Below are 10562 nucleotides of genomic sequence, written 5' to 3'. Positions count from 1 at the left end.
AAAATTTATTTTATGATTTTTCTTTTTATTATGCTCCAAAATAAAGGAAAAGTACCCATAGTCCATGTAAAGTTTGCTTTTGTAGTAGTTTTGATAATAATACATTCTTTTCAGTTATCGTAGAAATATTAAATAGTTCTGGAACATTTAAAAATACCGCCAAAAAAAAAGTTTGGAATAGTTTTAAAGCAGTAGTCTTTGGATTTTTAGGGAATAACAAAAATGAAAATTACCAAGTTCTAGTTGAAAATTTGTTAAAAAACTTTATAACCATGGGTTGCAGAATATCTCTAAAAGTACATATGCTGCATGCTCATTTAGATAAATTTGAAAACAACATGGAGGCGTGCTCAGAAGAACAAGGAGAACGTTTTCATCAAGATATTATGAACTTCGAACAACGTTATCAGGGCCAATACAACGAAAATATGATGGGTGACTACATTTGGGGTTTAGTAAAAAAAGTACTTATGAACATGAAAGAAAAAGTAATAGGGTTCACTTTCAAACTTTTTTCCACTATTTTGTAATTTGATATAATAGTAAAAGTTGATAAAAATTACATACAAATATATTTGTTTCTAGTTATCAATGAATAAAAATTTTAACTACCGATTTTCTAAAATACACTTCAACCGTTCTCCTGGATAGAAAAGCAAACTTTTTCAGGGCATATACATTTTTTTCATCCAACTGTCGATAAATCTATCGAAATTTCATACCCTCTGATCAAAGTCAAAATTCGTGTTGGCCCGTGGAATCAATCAAATACCTTAAACGAATATCAGTTGGTCAATATGCACCATTTCCATTGAAAAAATTGTTATATGACACACTACAATCGATTTGCATTAATCTAGTTGTTAAGTTTACAACTGCTGACGAAACAGTTGCATGCGTGAACGATAAGATGTACCTAATCCAATTGATGTTTTTTTATCGTCAATTTTTTTTTCGACCACAGATGCTCGAATCACAAACTGAATTCTGCACAGATGTGACTAACTCAGCGAACGCTTAGAAGAAATGAATGACAGAGAGCAGTTACCACTAGGATACACTTAAGGCAGCTAGTCAAACTCGATTTACGAGTACATCGTGACATTATGCTGACTGATATATTCGTATGATGAAATCGGCAAATCGAGGACCGAAGTAATTAAAGCTCGTCAGCGGTGTTTATATTGGCTCAGATATTGAGTGGTAGTAAATTTTGAAATGCCGTCGAATATACCGTTCCTCGGACAGTTATAAAACTTCCGATGATATTCAGGAAATATAAAAATTCATATTCTCAGCGTGATACGTATGCCTGGAGCAGAGGATGTTATAACGAGGCATAATCGCACACGCTACGCCAGTAAAGTTGAAGTTCATTTAAAGCAGTCTACGGAGGATGTTGGACACATTCTATTCCTACGAAACTATTAAAAGAGCGGTAGCTTGCCCGGAATCTCTACCAAACGGTTAATCAAATACCGCACTTATCATCGATTAGGTACATACAACGTAGGAAGATTCGCGGCCATCCAACAACCGTAACCGTTAATGACAATGCGTGTAATACGTGTAATTTATGAAATCGTGGTACTAATTTCTTTCGCAGAAAAATGAATCGACAATGTGCTTCTACGTGTATCGATAAGTTATCACGCTTTTCACGCGACAGGCTTAAATTGAAACGAATTTCAACGAACTCTTTCGATCTTTGCCGAAGATCCGTTGCATAATACCTACGCGATCCAAGGTAATGGGTGCGACTCGAAAGTTGCGCTCCACTTCGTTTCGTTCAAGTTTACTTCAGGTCAAGTGCTGCAGCACGGCACGTACGTCGGTACGGGTACGCGTTGCGGTGATTGCTTCTTTTTCCCAATTTTTTTTTCCAGCCTCCAATTTTTTTGTTTACTTTTTTTCAACGGATTTTTACTGAAAACTTCATTACCCGGCAAACGAAAACGAATTTACGAAGGTACAAGAATCCTGCCTTCGTCATCTTCGTCGAAAATTTCAGAGGATTGTAAGTGATGTGAACAGTGATGGTTGTTACTTAACTCGTCGACTACGAGTTGTGCTGAAATGTGAATTCAGTCATTACCGTTTGATGAAATCAGTGCCCGATCGTGACGTCAATGCTGCGGGTGATCATCGCATGAGCGCGACTCAGAGTTCGGCAAAATAAATCATACGTATAATACTTACATACCTGGAGATCGTACAGTTGTGACTAGTAGCATTGGAAATCGCTCTGTAATTTACGCACACACGTGTATCGTGAGTGTATTCATATACGCATATACATGTATTGCAACATGAAACGGAGAAAAAAAGAAAGGTTGAATCAGGGAAAAAACCCGCTACGCACGAATTCCCAGAGGGGAATGCGTAGAAGGACGTAAATGCAGGATAACTTTTTTTCATGCCCTTTGGAAAGCAGTAAAACGAAATTATGATCGTCTGAGATTTATTCTTAGTTTTTAGAGATAATTCGTTTCATTAATGAATGAGAAAAGAGAAAAAAAAAAAAAAATAGTATCGTACTGAAAACGTAGGCAATTATCATTATACATGATAGATTTACAGTAGGTATACCCAAAGGTATCCACTACGTTGTGCATAACTATAAGGTATAACGTGTTGCATAAAGTTGAATAAAGTCGCCTCCTACTCGAGCATTGAACTCTCCCACACTCTCGGTGATCAACTCAGCTCATGTGCTTATATGCACACATACGGACGGTGTGTGCGCCTCTTGAACATCTTTCGAACGGTTATTTTTTTCATCCTTCTATCCTTTTTTACTCGTATTCAATAATTATACCGATAATTCCTTGCGGTTTTTTTTTTTTTTTTTGTATGTTTTTTTCTTCGACGTTTAATGTTGCGGTAAATCCGGCCGATGTGCAAACGCCGCGGTCAAATGCGACCTAGACCCACGCCTTGGACTATAACTGGAAATGAAAGAAAGAATCGTGGAAGATAGCGCGCGCGAGCGTTACGAGAAGGTGAACTTGAACCAGAAGAGCCTGCTCGAGCGGCCTCAACATTCTCTGGCTCAAAGCAATGGCTCAGCCTAGACCTCATCGCGACGCTCATCTCCTATAAACTACGAGCGAAAGGACGCAGCGCGGGAAGCGTCTTCCAAGTAAACGGCAAACAGTCGCGTAAACGGCAACCCATACGGTGCGGGAAGACCTGATCGATTTCTCATCGAACCAATAGCGTTGCAAGAATGCAGAAATTTGTCTGCAAAGAAATGATTTTAGGAGAAACGAATAAAAAAAAAAAAAACGTCCCTAATCAGGAACGTGCTTACAGAAAAAAAGTCACTACCCGTGATTGAGATACCTCGAACATTGTACTTAATGTATATATACATCGCGGGCACTGTCACATCGTTTTAGTCGCGAAAGACGTTGGAGAGCAATTGACTTGAGGTATAATCGGTACGACAAAACCGTGTCTTTTCACCAACGAAGCGATTGACCTGCACTCGCGATTACGTGACGTCTGGTTTCGATCGTCTACCATGGAAACTGATCGTGCCGCGAGAGAGATCTTAGCGAAAGGTCCTCGAATTTTGGAGGAAATCGAAAACGAAGAATAGCTGTGACGTTGCAGAATAGTGTTTGCAGTCCTGAGTGGTGGGAAGCGGGGGTGGAGGCGGGGGTGGGGGAGCAAGAGACCTGGGGAGGCGGGGAGGCGGCGACGGCGGCGAAGGAGGAAGATGCTGCGCATCCCGCGGTCCAGCGTACAATGGGGCTTTCAATGTTGGCAACTGAACGTCCGGGGCAGAAATGCGCCGGCTCGGCGTCGGCGTCGGCGGCGGCGGCGGCGGCGACGGCGACGGTGGAGGGTGCTTCTTCTCGGCGGCGGTGGCGACGCTGGTCCGCGGGTCCGAGTCTCTTCTGTAGCCGCGGGCCATCGCATACAGACCCCCGCCAATCAGCGCGTCGCGACGGAGTAGGGGTCGGGCGCGCAAAGGTATTTAAAGTGTAGGCCCGAAGCTGCGCATGAGTTCACTTCTGTTTGGTGCGGTGGCGCGTCGAGTACGCACACCGCTTTAAAGGGTGCTTCTTGTACGAGTAGGTCTTTTTATAAAAGTATAATATAATATACACACACACACACACACACACGTGGACTCGCGCACGGTGCCGTATATATTAATAGATATTTATTACGCCGGTATAATTTGTTGTTTTTTTTTTTTTTTTTGTTGTTAATAACAAGTAAACGAACAATTAATGTACACGTTGTACGCGACGTAGACTCAGAAACGAACGGGGGATTTCAACGAGGTTCAATTCGACGCACGGTATATATATTTCATACCTAAATACGTGCGATTAATCTACGCGAGTAATAAACGGGGTTGTAATACGACGGGCGCGAAGTTGTAAATTTTATACGCACACGCATCAGGACCATCGACATTGCCGAACGACGGACTCATCGCAAGAAGCTACGGATTCCGCATAGGTAAGTGAGCTGAGATGAGCGTGCGAAACACGTAACTCGCATTGTAAAAGGCGAGAATAAGAAAAAGGGACAGCGCCGAGAGACATTGCCATCCCAATCGTGCGCAAAGTACGACAAATTAACCCCGAGCTGGCTCCGTTATGAAGTGTTACAAGCGAAACATGTAAAATTGTGCAGGTGCCAAGTGCTTTAAGTGACTGATCAATAATCAATCGAACCACGGATATGACCATAAATTTGAAAAAAGAAAAAAAAAATACACAATAATTGGAAAAGGAAAAAATTAAAAGTGCTCGTTATTGAACTGTGCAGTGCACTCTCACGAAAATTCTTATATGGATATACTATAAGTGCAAGAAAATTCCCCCGCCCCAAAAAAAAATTAATTGCAAAATATATGTATATATTATCATGCCTAAAACGGAATGTCAAAATCTGTGCAAAACGTCTGCGGATTAAATCAGGACTGCCTTCGTCTCTTTCGACCGCGATACGACGACTCGAATTGTTATCCAATCCGTGATTTCTTGAAGTTTCAGTCACCGAGTGTGATGAGAAAAAAATCGCTTACTCCTCAACTTCTCAATCACGAAGTTATTAGCGAAAACATGATATAGAAACGTATCTAGGCAGTGCGTAGGATCAGTTACGACCGTGAAATTATCTGTTATACCGAGGGTCATACATATAAGTTTAACAAGTTCGAGGAAACAGCCTGTGAAAACTTCTACTGGATGCAACAAAAAGTATTCGGCTATTATTTCATATCCTCAAAATTTCTAAACGGGCTAAGAGTGTAAGGTCCTTTTTTACGTAATCACGCATTGCTAATATTAAAAAAAGAATGAAAAAAAAGAAGGTGAATTTCGGAAAGGTAGATTACAGAAAAGTAAACGCGATCCGTTCTGACAAAAGCCAAGTGACGAAACAGAGCTGAGATGTTTAAGAAGAACCGGTGTGGCATGATTAGACTGAAATTGACTACCGCGTTACCCCGAACACGTATAATATATAAAGTAAGACGAGTTTGAAATGATTAAAAACTCACCTACGTTTATCGGTTGAGGATCGACGTGCAGGTTCACAGAGTCCAGGCGAGACGTCGCAAGAAGCCCGGCGCGACGACGACGCCCGACATCCACACTAAATAATTCAGAACCCAAACCCGATAGGTATGCAAGTCCGATCGCGACTTCGACGATAAATGAACCCAACTCGCGCGATCTTGCATTTAATTCGATTGATCGGCGACTAACACGAAGGAAATGAAGAAAAAGAATTTTTTCGCTGCTCACTCGGTCACTCCCAACCGCAGCTGATGATTGGCTGCTTTCGAGCAGAGGTTTCAGAGATAAACGAGAAAAATTTGATTCCGAGCGCGTTTATAATTCAGATAAAGACGAAATCTGGCGAAAATATTTATAGAATATGTTGGAACTGATAAATGCTTTTTTTGTCCGACAACATATCAATTTTTCTGATAATGAAATCACATTCTTCGTCAGAGATATCGATGTTCGTAAGCGGAATGAATCAATTCACAGCTATACTTCGACTATTATAAAGAACGGGGAAAAACGTATAACTCATTCAATTTATAATTTAAACAAAATTTTCAGTTTCTTGATACTCATCAGAATATTCTAAATTGTACTAATTAGACAATAATTTTTGTCTTTTTAATCCGTTTTTGTTCTGCCATAATTTGTTCCAATTGGTCAAAATGTTGAAAGGACGAGGTTCAAGCCTATTGTCGAAAAAGCGGTTCACACGTCGTTTTAATTTTCTCTTTGATCAATCCCCTCATTTAAAGCGTGAAGTAAGCGAAAATTCGAATAAATCGTTATTGCTCTGCAACGCAACGTTAGACAGGTTTTGGTATATCTTACGTTACCTCAAAAATGTGGTACTTAAATTGAATCGCACATAGGCCCGCCTTGTTCGAGATTATTTGATGAAGTTAGCTTGGCAACAACTAGCTTGTTGTCAGTTAAACGTCTGAACGATCGCTAACCTCCGTAAAGATAATTTAAGAAAGTATTAAACTCTGCACAATCATCGAGACGCGTTGAATTAATGCTGAAAATATTCTGGAGTGGCATGCGTACTAGGGTGAGAGCATGAGATAAAAGTTGTGGAAAGGTGCAGCAACAGCAGCAGCAGCAGCAGCTACAGCAGCTTAGCTCGATGATATGGACGCTCGTGCTGTCGCATTGTCGAATGGATGGCGGGTTGCCCGTCACACGTACGTTTGGTCCTGAGCTGCGTCGTGAATGTAGGTACACCAAAGGTGCTACGTATACAGAGATAGCACAGTGGGACCATTGTTGCGTGTATTGTGCGCCCGGTGGAGGGCAGAACAGCCTACAATTGAACAGATCGCGTGTATAATAGACGCCCCCGAAAAGTCTGATAGACGCGAAACGAGAGCGAGAAAGATGGGAGAGAGGGAGGGAAGCACGGTGAGCCTGCGGGAAGAACCGGGAGGGGAAAACAGAACTGGTATATAACTATCCTAGAGCAAATATAAATTCATGGAATTCGGCCTTTGTCGCGTTACTGTTGGGCGCAACTGCCGCTGCGGCTCCAGCTCGCCTACTGCAGTCTGAAAAATGTGCATAACAATACGCGATAAATTTTACTCCACGCCGCCTGTGTCGTTTTTGGTCTCCTACGCTGGGTATTCCGTACTTCCAAAGTCTCGAACGCGGGTTCGAGCTATCAACGTTCATTCATATTTCCCGTCGGCAGATTTCCAAGCCCCGGCATTATCAGATCGCACGCTCGAACGCCGCTTCTTCCTCAAATTCATCACCTCGACTGAAGTAACTAACGATCTCATTCGTTTGGAGGTCACGGAGAAAACTCACACCTAGCATGACTCGTAGAACCGATCGGTGGCTGACAAGCTTGCCAATTTTTTCGGCTGGGAACGATTGAATTCAACGAATCGTTGGAGTCAAATTCTATTTAACAGTGATTTACCGAGCCCCTTCCTCGTTGGAGCAGGTGAACTTCACGCTATTGAACCGGATAACGCAGGTTCAACGCGACGTGTTCCAATTTTCCTGAATAATTTAATGGAAAGCCACGCCCGATTACGCAATGACCGTAACACGACACCTCCGGGTTGAATCCTATCGCCCGAGGCCAACATATTGCGCCGGTTCATATTAACCGTCCGATATAACTGTTTATGATATGGAACCGATGAAACCTGTAAAAGTAAACCGCAATTTAACGGACAACTGCTTGTATATTTCCATAAGACGGTTCTTTTTTTGTTTTAATCCTATATAAGCTTCCTCTTGCCGCAATACGATTTGTCGACGCTACGCACGAACGCAACGCGACCCGAATCTCCAACTCGATTCCTCTACTACCGATCGACGCGGGAAATAATGGCGAAATGCCAGCTGCTCGCATCGCGCCGAGAGGCATTGTGCCCATCAACACAAATGACATACACCGGCGATATGTAGATACCCTCCATTAGTTTAGTGAACCTTCCGCAAGCTTGGCCCACATCGAGTTCCACTTTGGTTCCAGTTCCATTCCAGTTCAACTTACAGCACCGATTTACCAGATCTGGCCCGACCTCGACTTACAGAATAATTACAGCCCGGGTAACAGGTTGTTCCACCGTGTGTAACACACATTCATACAAATCTACTTGAACAAGATATCTTTATGCCTTGTATCCGTCACACTTTGAGCCGTCTCATCAAGGCCGAATCGGTGATCGTGAATTCCTTCGCGGCTCGATCTCGACCGTTAGGGCTAGAATAAGTTTTCGTCTTATTGCAGCGGGTGGCTAAATTAACTCCCGTGTCGTCGGCAGCGGAGTGCATGTATGCATACGTGAGAGAAAAAGTGGAAAATTAAGGAAGAAGAGAGTGGGAAAGAAAAATGTGTGTAACATTTCACCTCGGGATTTATCTCCGTTGCGAACCGGTTAACGGTATATTTTCAATCGCGTCGAGTAACACGCGCAAGAAAAAAAAGAGAAGATGACGACAAAGAGAAGAGAACGCTATCACTTGCATTGCAGCAGCGTTGCAGCACCAACGTGCGCGCTAGGCGGCGGTGTATATGCAACGAGGGGCACTAAATCCTGGATAATTAGTACTTAAATGCAGATTGGTTAACGAAGCGAGTAGGTAGGTGGATACGTGCGCTGCGGCAGTGGCGGCAGTTCTTCCTTTCCTCCTTTTTACTTTTCTTTTTGCCATTCTCTTTTCTTTCTACCTTACATCGAATTTATTTTCGCCTCCGGCTGCAGGCTAATTAAACGTCCGACAAGCGCTGTCATTTATATCGAACTAGTCTTCGATGCCCCGAAAGAAATATGATACCGCGTCATCAAGGTCAATCTTCGCTATAATACTCGAACGGTGAGCAACGTGTTTGATATTTTGAAAAAATGTTCATCCCCTCGGAGTTTCGAAATCTCGATGGAACGTACGTAGATACTCGCGGGGTTCTTAGAATTACTTTTGCAACATTTTATTACAACGTGTGAATCGATACGTGCGAGGAATGTGCCATTTCAAGTGTTCTCGAATATTCATTTATTTATATTTCAAAATCCTGCTCTACAATACGGGTGAAAGCCGACGGGATTACCGATACCGATTCAAGTTTCGAAACGATTGTACAATAAGGAGCAACGTAACTGGTCATCCGACGTGCCCATCTCACCCGCGAAAAGATTAATCGTCAAGTTTAACCTCCGACGACGAGACCTCTGAGGTGTGACGACTCCTACGGGGGGGAAGGGGGGAAAGAGACACGCGAGACGCTATGCCTGAAGAGCATAGGAGACGCGGTTAGATGGTATCGCGTCCTTCGGGGGAGGCATAGAGCTCCGTGTGGTCCGTGCATCCGGTTCACCATCCACACGTTATTACCCCGTGCAGTCTGCCTTGTCTTACTCGACTGGCAGCGAAGAGAGCTCCCTGCCTACCGGCCGGTATCGTCGTCCACTCCATGCTCGAATAAGGCCCTCTTCTCTCACCCGTTCCATCCGAGTACTGACCATCCAGGGTAAGATCGAAGCGCTGCAGTTGCAGGAGTGTAAAAACGCAGAGACTGTCGGGTCCTGTACGTACATCATATAACATGCTATTTCTATCTGCTCCGGAAGGTTGAAGACAGGGCAGCCTGGCGGGTTCAATCGTCGTAAGAAGAGGCCACGTTAAGGAACGTGTTCGCGTATACCGGTCGATAAATTCCATCGGCCACGCTATGCGGCATGTTATCGATGGACGTGTTTTCGCTGCTTTGCCAGTTGCCTCCCACCTTGTCTTTTGGCAGAGTTCAAGTCAGAGTCGGCGAACCGATTTCTCCGTGGCTCGGTATAAGGAGGCGCGAGTTCCTCGAGAGGCAAATTAAAACTAACTACCAGTTACCGCAACATGCGCAGAGAGAAACATTAACTCGTGGAAGGAGACACGCTTGACTCACGCCTTAGGCCTCAGGGTTTCCCGTTGACTCATCTTACGATTTACTTCTTGAGAATCAGCCGCTCTCCGCAGCTGCATTATACGCATGTGCCCACCTACGGCAGCCATTGTCTAGTCGTTCGACCTTGGTTCGCATCGAAAATCGACTCCAACCGATTCTACGAGCTCGGACTGCGAACGATTGCCAATTTTTACGAGACTGGCCACGCGTAGCGCTAACGAAACTGAATGTCCTAACCCCGGCAAACTGGGCTCCGTAACCCTTCGGTATCCAACCTTTGTGATCAGACAGCAGTTTATAACCGAGAATTCGTTGCGATATCCACCGATTAGTGGAGTTCGTCGACAAAAAAGGGCGCAGCGCAGCGATCGATTAGCGACGGATTCGCATAAGGGGTTTGCGACCGGGAAACTGCCAGAAGATCGGCTATTTCTTGGAAGCCCTACGCCTGGTCGAACTCGTCAAGGTTCAGATAACCGCTGATCGTCCAGGCTGTTGTTAAATTACTCGATGCATACGCGATACGCCGATCAGCCTTTCTTTGCTACAGGCAGGGTTACCTTAGACACGGTTTTTCAGCCACGTTAGCTTCACAAATGAAATATTCATAATCCTGG

General features: G+C 43.7%; 1 protein-coding gene across 2 annotated transcripts in view; it reads left to right on the top strand.

Annotated features, from left to right (window-relative positions):
- Window positions 1–4030: 4030 nt before the first annotated feature.
- Window positions 4031–10562, top strand: part of LOC124306509 (mucin-17) — a 38499-nt gene continuing 31967 nt past the window's right edge. For both annotated transcript variants that reach the window (XM_046767335.1, XM_046767334.1), the window contains exon 1: window positions 4031–4479. The gene's annotated coding sequence lies outside the window, so the exon portion shown is untranslated. The remainder of the gene's footprint in view (window positions 4480–10562) is intronic.

This window comes from Neodiprion virginianus, chromosome 5 (genome assembly GCF_021901495.1).
Source record: "Neodiprion virginianus isolate iyNeoVirg1 chromosome 5, iyNeoVirg1.1, whole genome shotgun sequence".
Classification (NCBI taxonomy): Eukaryota; Metazoa; Arthropoda; class Insecta; order Hymenoptera; family Diprionidae; genus Neodiprion; species Neodiprion virginianus.
Note: the sequence above shows the minus strand (reverse complement) of the source record. Positions and strands in the feature narration are given on the sequence as shown.